The sequence below is a fragment of the Schistocerca gregaria genome, chromosome 2 (genome assembly GCF_023897955.1).
Source record: "Schistocerca gregaria isolate iqSchGreg1 chromosome 2, iqSchGreg1.2, whole genome shotgun sequence".
Classification (NCBI taxonomy): domain Eukaryota; kingdom Metazoa; phylum Arthropoda; class Insecta; order Orthoptera; family Acrididae; genus Schistocerca; species Schistocerca gregaria.
Window position 1 is genome coordinate 961,206,535 of NC_064921.1, and position 13,065 is coordinate 961,219,599.

Below are 13,065 nucleotides of genomic sequence, written 5' to 3' on the forward strand. Positions count from 1 at the left end.
TATCTCTTTTTTCCAACAAACAACTCAGTTCATACATACAATATCAGGAACAAAAATGATCGGCACAAGGGCTTGAAAGCATTTACTTTAGTTCAAAAAGGGATCCCCTACTCAGGAACACTCATCTTCAATAATTTGCCAGAAAAAATAAAAAAATAAAAAAATTAGTTACAAATAAAGATCAGTTTAAAGGAGCCTGAAAGACTTACTAGTGGCCAACTCCTTCTACTTCTACTCCATTGACAAATTTCTTAATAGAAACAAATGATGTATTGTATATATCCATACTATTAGTATTGTTATTTCAGGAAAAAAAAAATTGACATGTTCCACATTCACGAGGATCTCCTCAGCACAGATCTATGGAACGAAAAACTAATCTAATCTAATTGTGCCATTTTATATTCTCAAACACATTTTCTAGGGCAACAAATTCTTTTTTTAGAGCATCTCAAATCTTATCCTTTGGTATCAGAGAGATAACTGGTAACTGGTTTTCATCTTACCTAACTAAAAGAATGGTTAATTTTGTATTAACAAGACCAAGGAGTATATACAACGAAACAGCATCTTTACCATGGCAAATAATCATTGCTGGAAAACCACAGGACTTGAAACTAGCCAGTTATATATCTATATTTTTATTTCTGTAGGCGACCGACTTGTATGGCATAGTTACTTCTGCTGAACCTACAATGAACAACATCCCTGCAGTTGATGAGTCTTCATCCATTGACGGCAAAAATATATGACGATATCAACCACATGGAATTGTCTGCAGGACCTGCTCGCTTTAACCTAAGTGTGCATGAGACATGTTGAAACTTGTGGAGCATCATTACGAGAAATCTTCAGGCATTGGATTTCAGGAGAGCCACTACTGAAGAGACAGACAGGTTTAAGCAACAGTCTCTGAACCACCTTGTGGTCAGCATGACAAAGATCTGACCATGTTACAATGCATGTGGCGGTCACACAATATTGAGTGTTGCCTCACAGCAAATGCTTATTTCGCAGTTTACCTTTGAACAGATTTTCTTAATCTGGGTTAATATTTCGTTTTTTACTTTACAGTCTTTCCCCGCATATGGCTTCTTTTCCCTTTCTCTACTCCTCTGTAATGTTAGCTTACACATGTTCACAGATATGCAGCTGATTGCAAAATTATTTTAGAACTGTTTATTTGTGCTTACTCAAGGCTAGTTTAACATGATAAAATTAAGAGAACTACTACTTTGAAAAAAATACTGCTGCTTTTTCACTTACATTAAACAGCCACTGTCTGTCTCCTGCTACTGTCTACATCCAAACTCTGTGAAGCACGTGGCAGAGTGTATGTCCCATTGTACCTACATGTTCACACATTTCACTTATCTACTTGTCGGTGCCATCTCAGTTTGTTATTTGTGTGCATGCCCCAAATTTCATACATGGAGTTTAATTTATTGTGTGTCCATTAATCTCTCTCTCTGTTAGCTATAAGTACTTTTTATTTATTATCAATTGAATAATACGAGTTTAGTTGTGGCACTGAAGCTTTGACTTTTGTTTCCAGCTTGCCTTCTGACACAAGGCACTTTAATCCCATGTACAATCAATTTCTTATCCCCACTCCAGTTACAATTTATGTTTTTTGTAGGGAGAAACAGGGTTCAGAATAGTGATGGAATATGTTTAACAAAGGTTTATATTATTCATCAAGACTGCTTTGAAAACTACTTCTCACCTCTGTTTCTTTAAATTTGCTCCAAACAATGCTGCCTATCACTATGTTGCTTAGTACTGTATGTGTTTATACCAGCTAAATGTATTTTACTGTATTAACAGATGTGTAATCGTTATGTTTGTCATTAGTATTATATCCTTCTTTCCAAACAGACAGCCCAGTCCATGGATAGGGACAATTTTTCAAATACACTTGTAGTAGCAGTAATACTTGTGGTGGTGGCCATGGTGGTGATGCAGCAACAGCAGTGGTAGTATTTTTATTCGTGTGTGGATTACTTTTACAAGAGCATTGGACATTTCATGGTGTTACAAATTAAGAACAAAAAACACAGTTCATGTGAACAGGTATTGTTTAACAGGGCTAGGACAAGTGGTCAGTTGTGGCCTTCTAATAGGAACAAACCCACAGTTCTCCTGAAGTATTATAGGGATACAGTAGAAAACCTAATCATGATGGCCAGATTTGGATAATCATCTCTGTTGTCCAAAATACAAGGCTAATCTGTCAAAATGGTGCAATGTATACATTGTGTGCAATCTGTTTTGTTTATACATTCTTGCAAAGAAGTTATCTCATAACCTAAAATGCTTGTGCTACATTCTCCATTCATTTCTGAATAGTGATTATCGTACGCACTATAAGTTGAGGTCAGGACCATGACAATGATGTTTGGTCTCCATTTTGTGCACAACAACTTTCCATTTCCTTGCCTGAAAAATTGAGACAACACCCCTCCCATATATGTACTCGTCCATTTATACATTGTGTTACACAATGAGTGGCAGACAGGAATATTGAAAGTCAACTATTTGATTTTACCAGCTATTGGGCCAAGTCTTTCATCAGATGTCGACAATACCCACTTACATGTACATAGGCATAACTTACACGTATAAGGGGAAGTAAAATGAAAATGAGATGGAGGGGAAAGAAGTTAGTTAACTGTTGTTACTTAACTGTTTATTATTTCAAAAGTAATCGCCATAACTGTTAATACATTTATCTCACCGCAAGACAAGGTGGTCGATGCCTTCATGAAAAAATGTTTGTGATTGACTATGGAACCATGGTTGTACCCAGGCTGGCATCTCCTTGTCCAAAGCAAATTGACAGCCGCAATTGTCTTTCTTCAGGGCTAAAAAAATAAATAAATAAATAAATAAATCAGAAATTGTATGGGGAGAGGTTGGGACTGTATGCAGGTCTGCAAGGGCTTCCCAGTGAAACTTATGCATCATACTGGAAACAACCTTGGCAAAATGTAGGCTAACCCGTAAGTTTTGCTGGGACACCCTTACACATCCTCCGTACACGTACAGTCCTGATCTGCATTTTGCTCGGCATGTCTAGCAGGAACCAAAAGACAACAGAGTGGATACTGGAGCCTTCATCTTGGCCTTTGAAGGTGTCTGATTGCCAGAGAAGGTCAAGGTGATGGTGTATTGCTGTGATGTCAAGCTGTAGATTCCTCTTCCCATGTTGTGCTACAAATGCATGCAATCTGGACACATGTTTGTGTTGCAGTGCCTGCCCCATTTGTAGAGATTGTGCCCATCAGTTGCGCATGAATGCTGCTTGTGCCCCTTCCCCATCTGTGACAATTGTGGGGATCGCCATTCCTTCTGTTCACCAAACCGCATCATTTTGAAATGCAAAAAGGAAATCTAGAAATATTGAATCTTGAGTGCCTCACATATCAAGAGGCCAAGAAGCAATATGATTGCCTACATCCGATGCATATGATAGTGGTGTATGCTACTGCTTTGACAATGTTTAGTGTCTATGCCATCACCCTCCGTGTCTTCTACATGTAACCCTCAAGGGCTGCTTGACTGTATCCATTCCCATGGGGGTCCTCCTCCTTCTGGTTCCTCCACACACCGTTTGTGAATGTCGACATCAGTCCCCAACCTCCACCTGGAGAAGCAACATCTCCTCTACCACCCTTTACGAGGAAGGAGTCTCTTGGGGCACTCCCTTCCCAGGACTGCTGAGCTGGAACCAGATGTCAGCACGTGATTCAAAGAGCCACAGTTTGCAGGTTGTAGCACTTCATTTACCTGATCTGTCTCAGAATCTTGGGCAGAAAAGCCTTTGAAGAAGTCTAGATCATCTAAGGACAAATACAACAAGAAGTAGTTCACCAAAAAGAGGTAGGTTCCGACAGCCACTGTGCCACCAGACCCCACACGTATTTGAGGGAGCATTTCTGGTGGCCCTGACATTGTCCCCCCCCCCCCCCCCCGCCTCCCCCCCCGAAGCACCCTGATTTGGAATTCATGTGTATTGATGATGTATCTTCACCACCAGTGGCAGCAGGCGGCACTGAGGCACGGCCTGTCTCCTTGGTCCCTTCATGCTTTCATGGGATACAAATAGTGTGATCCTCCATTGGAACTGTAGCAGTTTTTTCCCCACTTGGCTGAGCTACAACATCTTTTGTGCACTTCCCATTTTTACATTGTTCTCCAGGAACCTTGTTTCCCGACAATGCAGACCCATACCCGCCGCAGGTGTCAGGGCTATATTAAGAACTGGAGTAACTATGAATGAGCATCGAGTGGTATTTACAATTACATTCTGTCTCTGTCTGCAGCAAACAAACTTTACTCAACACAACTTTGGAAGCTGTGGCTGTTTGTGTGAAGACATATCTGGAATTTAGTATTGGTTAAAAACAGTCTTGGTTGCAATTTTAGTTTTTAATTTTTCAACTACGCGTTTCGCCTTATTTAGGCATCTTCAGGTTATCTTAATTTTTATTTTATTTTATTTTTTATTTTTTTTTTTTAAGGGGGGTCCTTTAGTCAGTGTAGCCAAAGGGCATCATAGAATATGGCCACGAGTTTTTACCGAGTTTAACTAAGGCAATGTTAGCCTGATATATTCGACGATGCCCTTTGGCTACACTGAGTAAAAGATCCTCCTAAGAAATACCAAATTAAGATAACCTGAAGATGCCTAAATAAGGTGAAATGCGTAGTTGAAAAATAAAAAACTGAAATTGCAACCAAGACTGATTTTAACCAATACTGTTAAGCACTGGTTTGCTGTATGCCACATATGGGTTGGAGGAATTTCTATCTGGAATTTACCATCTGCAACGGCACCTCCCTCCCTATGATGAGGTGTCCCTAAGTGGTGTCTGCACTATTTTCTCAGCTCTCCCTGCCCTTCCCAATACTGGTTGACTTCAATGCCCACAACCTTTATGGAGTAGAACTACAACCACTGGCCATGGTAAACCTGTCAAAAAATTGCTCAGAGCTTGGTCTTTGACTTTTAAACAGTGATGTTTTCACACATTTCTGTGTGGTGTATGGGTCTTATTTGGCCACTGACCTTTCCATTTGCAGCTCAGGACTTCTCCCATCCATCCATTGGAGAATTTGTGATGACCTATGCAACAGTGATCATGAAACTTCCTGACAGATTAAAACTGTGTGCTGGACCAAGACTTGAACTCGGGACCTTTGTCTTTCACGGGCAAGTGCTCTACCAACTGACAAAAGTAAAGCTGTGAGGATGGGGCGTGAGTCATGCTTGGGTAACTCAGTTGGTATAGCACTTGCCTGCAAAGGTCCCAAGTTCGAGTCTCGGTCCAGCACACAGTTTCAATCTGCCAGCGCACACTCTGCTGCAGAGTGAAAATCTCATTCTGGAAACAGTGATCATGTTCCAATCTTTTGACCTTCTCTCAGCGTCAGTTGTCTGGGTGTCCACACGGATGGGCTCTTTCCAAAGCTGATTGGAGTACATTCACCACTGCCACCACCCATTGCACCCCACCACATGGAGGTATAGATGTGGTTTTCCAGAGTGCAACTGCAGCCATTCTGTTGGCACTTAGTCATGAGCCCCTCTTCCTTGGGATGCCCCCGTCAGAAGACAGCACCTTGGTGGACCATGAAATCACCATGGCCATTAGAAACTGCAGGCAGGTTCTCCAATGCCATAAGTGACATCCATTGATAGAGTACCTCATTGCATTTAAACAGCTCCGTGCCTCGGTCTGCCACCTCATAAAATGACAGAAACACACATTCTGGGAGTGGTATGTTGATAATATTGGGCCACAGCCCTGATTTGCAAGTTTGGGCAAAGATTCTATGCCTCTGTGGACACCAATACCCCATGGTGTACCTGGTATTCCTGTGAATGGCGAGTCTACACTGACCCAGAAGCTGTTGCTGAACATTTTGCTTTTCATTATGACCGAGTGTCTGTGTCTGAGAATTATCAGCCTGCACTTCATGTCCTCAAACACAATAGGACAACTTCCGTTACAATGTACTACATGTCATCTGGAATCTTGAAATGCTCTTTTCAGAGAGGGGAATTCCTCAGTGCCCTAGCCCTTTGCCCTGACATGGCTCCATGGTCATAGTGCATCCACACCTAAATGCTCAAACACTTACCAGTGGATTGCCGATGTCATATCTTTGCCATTTGCAACTGTATCTGGAGCAAGGGTGAGTCCCAGCACTCAAACTCAGTGAACACCCCCTTCAGATAAGAAGCCTCACTAATGTTCCCTGCAAGTTATTGGAATGGATGGTGAGCTGACGGCTGTGATGGTATGTTGAATCTTGGGATCCTTTGGCTCCGTCCCTAGGGCAGTTTCTCCCTGCATGTCTCGGGGTTAGAATAGGCCCAAGGTATTCCTGCCTGTCGTAAGAGGCAACTAAAAGGAGTCTTGCACGTTTCGGCCTTTATATGAAGATCCCCTGTAGGGTTTGACCTCCATTTTTCAAAATTGTCCTGAAGTGCAAGCCAATTGGAGAATGGTGCCTTACATGGTGCATCATGTCCATCATGCATTGAGATCTTTAGCCCACTTTCTCGTCATGGCATTGCAGTCATGCTCATCCTCCATGTCTTGAGCAAGGGAAGCTTCCTGGGTGCATTTACCTTGGCTCACTATGCAGTGTCGTTTTTTACGACAACGATGACTATGGAATTCTTTGCACCTCATATCCAGCACCCCATGTGGGTCTGGGGGTTACAATAGGCCTGAGATATTCCTGCCTATCATAAGAGGTGACTAAAAGGAGTCTCACATGTTTCGGCCTTTATGTGATGGTCCCCTGTAGGGTTTAACCTAGAATTTTCAAAATTTTCCTGAAGTACGAGCCAATTGGGGAAGGGCACCTTACATGGTCCACTGTGTCCATCATGTGCTGAGACCTATCGCATCCTTCGTCAATGTGGATCTGCACTTTCCGCTCATCCTCCAACTGTCAGGCGTGGTCACTCTCCTGGGTGCATATTTTTCCATCAACTGTGCAGTATCGTTTTCTATGGTGACGATGATAATGGACTTCTCTGCTTGGTTGCACCTGATATCCAGCACAGTAGCCAATCTGTTGTGGTGGGGTTGCCATGTACCCTGTTGGTTGTAACCCGCTGACCACACAGGGATCGCTCTGCTGATGCCTGCACCGTTAACTCCCCATGTATGTCGAGCAGTAGATGCCCGTCACCCTGGGGTATCGGGACTCCCGGCAATGGCCATCCTGCCAGGTGGCCTTTGCTGTGGCATCTGTGGGGAGGGCCCCTGGTCTGAGTGGGTGGCGTCAGGGTGGATGACACGCAATGAAGTGTAGTACATCATCTCTTGCTGGAGGTCAAACACCAGCAGTCTCGAAGCATTCACAGGCTCAATTCAATGCACAGAAGTACAACACCAAATAGTTCCCCTCCCTCACCACAACATGGGAGGAATGTCAGGCTAAGGATGGCAGCAGCTCTTATTTGCCCCAATACCTTGTATGTTCGAGATTTGATGAGGAATCTTTCATAACCATGAAGCCTCAGTTTTTTGTTGAGCATTTAGAGGACAATTTTGGGGAGGTGGAGGGCTTGTCCAAAATGAGATCTGGATCAATATTGATCAAAACAGCATCCTCTGCCCAGTCACAGGTGTTACTCACTTGTGACAAGCTGGGGCATGTTTCTGTAAACATCACGCCACATAAGAGCTTAAATATGGTCCAGGGTATCATATTTCACACTTACCTTCTTTTGGAGTCTGATGGTGAGCTGCGTGCCAATTTAGAGTGGTGGGGTGTACATTTTGTTCGGTGTGCCCACCAGGGTCCAAAGGATAATCAGGTTGCCACCAGTGCCTTCATTTTGGCCTTTGAGGGTGATACATTACCCAAGAAGATCAAGGTGATGGCCTACTGCTGTGATGTAGAGCCCTATATCCCTCCCACAATGCAGTACTTTAAGTGCTGGAAGTCCGGCCATATGTCTTCCCACTGTACTTCCACCATCACATGTCGAGATCACAGATGCCCTTCGCATCCCAATACTCCCTGTGCCCATCTGTGTCAACTGCAGAGAGCACCATTCGCCTTGCTCGCCTGACTGCAGCATTCTCCAGAAAGAAAGGAAAATCATGGAGTACAAGACCCTGGACCGAATGACCTACACTGATGCTAAGAGAAAATTTGAACACCTACTAAATGCTGTACGTATGACATCGTCTTAGCCCCATCAGCTCTGCCAACCCCAGTCACCTCTCAGAGCTGGAAGACTACACCTGCTCCCTTGATGGTGGTGGTGGTGGTGGTGGGTGGAGGGGCATACCCTCCCTGCTCCCTGTTGCTCCTGCGCACATACTTCAGGAGCAACATCCCCCAATCATTGAGGATATGAGTCCTCACTTCTGCACCTGAGAAGTGTAAGTCTTCTCTTGCTAGGAAAGGGGGGGGGGGGGGGGGGGGGGGAGTGCCATGGGTCACACTCTTCCCAGGTTTCTGCAGGTGGGAAAGATGACACCCACTAGTGGCCGAAGAGACCAAAAGCAGCTGGTCGTAGGGCTTCATGCTCATCTTCAATCCCGGAGACTGAATCAGTGAAGTGCTCCCAGCCAGGGAAACCCAAGGAGCAGCAAGAGAAATCCAAAAAGAATATCCCCAAGACCAAGGGAATTGCAATGGCACCCACACCACCACTACCTACAAGCTCTGCATCTGCAGATGAGGTGAAGATTCTGGAGTCCGTTGAGGACCTAGATCTCGCCAGACCCTCAGACACAATGGATGTAGACTGCTCAGGCAATAAGTCGGTGGCAGCAGGTGACCATGAGAGGTAAACTGCCTCATTGATTGTTCTATGCCTTCCCATTCTCACGATGACATCATCCTCCAGTGGAATTGTGGCGGTTTTTTCAACTGCCTGGCTGAGCTACGGCAACTGTTAAGCTTTACACCTGCTTTCTGTATTGCCCTCCAGGAAACTTGGTTCCTGGCAATGCAGACCCCTGCCCTCTGTGGATATAAGGGATATTACAGGAACTGTAGTGACTATAATTGAGTGTCAGGTGGAGTTTGCGTTTATGTCCTAAACTCAGTTTGTAGTGAAACTGTGCCCCTTCAAACCCCTCTTTAAGCTCTGGCTGTCAGAGTAAGGACGATGCAGGAAATAACTGTCTGCTATGTATATCTGCCTCCAGATGGTGCAGTACCCCTGAATGTATTAGCTGCACCGATTGGTCAACTCCATAAACCTTTCCTACTTTTGGGAGATTTTAAGGCCCATAACCCCTTGTGGGGTGGCACTGTGCGTACTCACCGAGGCAGAGACGTCAAAAATTTACTGTCTCGGTTCTAACTCTGCCTCTTAAATACCGGGGCTGCCACACATTTCATTGTGGTTTGTGGTAGTTTCTCGGCCATTCTCCAGCCTTTCGAACTCTCAGATGGTGGCTGGGAGGGTAAGTCCTCTCATTCACTACATGCCCCAGTGAATCCTGTAACACACCATTGACAGAGTGAGAGCTCCTCAGTGCCCTTGCACATTGCCCTGATACTGCTCCTGGGCCAGATCGGATCCACAGTCAGATGACTGAACATCTCCTTACCATCTTTGACCAGATCCAGTGCAATTTCATTTTTCCATAGCAGTGACAGGAGAGCACCAACATTCCGGTGCTCAAACCCACTTGATGTGGATAACTATCGGCCCTTTAGCCTCACCAACGTTCTTTGTGAGCTACTGGAATGTCCGCCAGGCTCGCTTAACCACTGATAATCTTGTGTCCCTCAGGTCTGCCATCCAAACATCTTTTCCAGATGCCAATACCTGGTTGCCGTCTTTTTTGATTTACTAAAAGCGTATGATGTGACCTGGTGACATCATATCCTTGCCACATCATGTGAGTGGGGTCTCTGAGACCCACTTCAGAGTTTTATCCAAAATTTCCTGTATTTTCCATGTCCAAGTTAGTGCCTCCCATAGTTCCCCCCATACCCAGGAAAACGGGGTCCCACAGAACTCTGTATTGAGTGTATCTGTATATTTAGTGGCCATTACTGGTCTAGCAGCAGCTGTAGGGGCCATCCGTCTCACCTTCTCTGTATGCAGAAGACTTCTGCATTTCATACTGCTTCACCAGTACTGGTGTTGCGGAGCAGTGCCTACTGGGAGCCATCCACAAGGTGCAATTTTAGGCTCTAGCCACCGGTTTCCAGTTTTAGGCCCCAAAGTCATGTGTTATGCCCTTCTGTCAGCATCATACCGTTCATCCAGAACCAGGACTTTACCTTAACAATGATCCACTCACTGTAGAGGAGACATATCGATTCTTAGGACTGGTTTTCGATGCTCCATTGACTTGGCTTCCTCACTTTCGTCAGCTTAAGTGGAAGTGCTGGCAGCACCACAATGCCCTCCGTTGCCTGAGCAACACCAACTGGGGTGCAGATCACTCTATGCTGCTTCAGCTCTACAGAGCCCTTGTTCAGTCCCGCCCTGACTATGAGAGTTTGTTTTATGGTTTGACGGCACTCTCAGTGTTGTGTTTACTCGACCCAGTGCACCACTGTGGCGTTAGACTAGCGACAGGAGCTTTTAGGATGAGTCCAGAGTCCCTCCATTGCAGGTTAGGCATTCATGACTGCTGGCCAGTTACGTTGCACACGTTCATAGTTCTGCTGTGCATCTGAATTACGGTCTCCTTTTCCCACCCACGGTGGTTCATCTCCTACATTGACGGCCCAGGTCAGGACTTACAATTGCAGTTCGTGTCCGATCCTTTCTTTGTGAACTGGAGTCCTTCCCTTTACCACCTATACTTGAGGTCCATTCACGTATACCTCCATGGTGTACACCTAGGCTGTAGCTTCGCCTGGACCTTTCACATGGTCTCCGCTGCCACTTCCTCTCGATTCTTGACATTTACTGAGGCCGTGAAGTGGTTTACACTGACGACTCAATGGCAGATGATCACATTGGCTTCGTATGTCCATGAAGGACATATTGAACAGCATCCCTTGCCTGATGGCTGCAGTGTTTTCACTGCTGAGCTGGTGGCTATATCTCATGCTCCTGAGCACATCCGTTCATGCCATGGGGAGTTGTTTCTTCTGTGTACTGACTCCTTGAGCAGCCTACAAGCTATCGACAAGTGCTACAGATGTCATAAGCATGAATTAGATTAGCTTAGATTAGTACTTGTTTTCTCTAAGTCTACAAATGCTAGAAACGTGGGTTTGCCTTTCCTTAATCTTTCTTCTAAGATAAGTCGTAAGGTCAGTATTGCCTTACGTGTTCCAGTATTTTTACGAAATCCAAACTGATCTTCCCCGAGGTCGGCTTCCACTAGTTTTTCCATTCGTCTGTAAAGAATTCGTGTTAGTATTTTGCAGCTATGGCTTATTAAACTGATTGTTCGGTAATTTTCACATCTGTCAACACCTGCTTTCTTTGGGATTGGAGTTATATTCTTCTTGAAGTCTGAGGGTATTTCGCCTGTCTCATACATCTTGGTCACAAGATGGTAGAGTTTTGTTAGGACTGGCTCTCCCAAGGCTGTCAGTAGTTCTAATGGAATGTTGTCTACACCTGGAGCTTTGTTGCAACTCAGGTCTTTCAGTGCTCTGTCAAACTCTTCACGCAGTATCATATCTCCCATTTCATCTTCATCTACATCCTCTTCCATTTCCATAATATTGTCCTTAAGTACATCGCCCTCGTATAGACCCTCTATATACTCCTTCCACCTTTCTGCTTTCCCTTCTTTGCTTAGAACTGTGTTTCCATCTGAGCTCTTGATGTTCATACAACTGGAGTGGATTATTTGCCAACAACTTCCTGAGCGAACCAATATACTCTGAATCAGTGGTCAAACGCCTAACTCCTCAAAGAGATGTCTACAAGGTGATTATGGGTGTGCACCACATATTCTTATTACAGCATGTTTTTGAACAATGAAGACTTTCTGTCTTAAAGATGAATTATCCCAGAACATAATTCCATATGACATTATTGAATAAAAGTCTACAAATTACATCAACTTACTGATGTGTCTTTCCCCAAGATTTGCAATGATTGTAAGTGCATATGTTGCAAAGCACACACAATTGAGCTTTCTGATTAACATGTTGTTCCTGCTTCAGTTTGTTATCCATCTGGATGCTTAGAAACTTTATACATGGGGCTTCACTCTGTGTATGCCCCTTGATACCTACTTGTAGTATCTGTATGTAATTTTGATTAGCTTAGAATAGCATAAAACATGTTTTTGTAAGATTAAGGGTTAAGCTGTTAGCTGTGAACAGTTGTGACATTTATTTATCAATGTGTCATCTAAAACTAGTTTCATCCTGAGAAGATCATTTCTATAGGTGATGATAAGGAGTAGGCAAATTGCCATGCATAGTGGGACACCATATTTGATGTTCCCCACTGTGAATTTAGTCTTATTTCTGCAGTATCATTCGTTAATATGAGCCTCTGTTTCCTGTTGTTAGCTCAACACTCCATACATGCAAAGGTAAAGACTTTAGTGCTGTCCCAGTTTAGTTTCCTTAGTAGAATTTTTGTGATATTCACAATGTAGTCCTTGGCATGATCACAGAAAATGTCCTGTCAGTGTTCTTTGCACTTATAGGGATCGGGATGTTATGTACGGTAATATTGAACCCAACATTAAGGATTCACTCGTTTATAATAAATTAACTTTATTTTGATCATGTCGGTACAAACACATCCGCTCGAATACAGAGTTTGGAAAACACTGAGATCAACAGCTTTCAAAGAAGTTTGTTCTCAAAGATGACGTGGTCGACTCTTGCAGTCGACAACCGCCACACACTTATACAGAGCTGTGCTCTAAATGTAACTCTTCAGAAATCCCTTTCTGTTGTCAAGGTTTAATTTTTGGGATGTTACTAGCTGTTTCTTTTTACGCTAAGTTCTTAAATTAAGTGAACTGATAAGAAATCAGATGGTTTTCCACAGAATCAACAAGGAAAGGAATATGTGGAAAAACAGCCTATATGAAGGGACAGGACGACATGTGTTAAGGCAGGAGGGAATAACTGTGG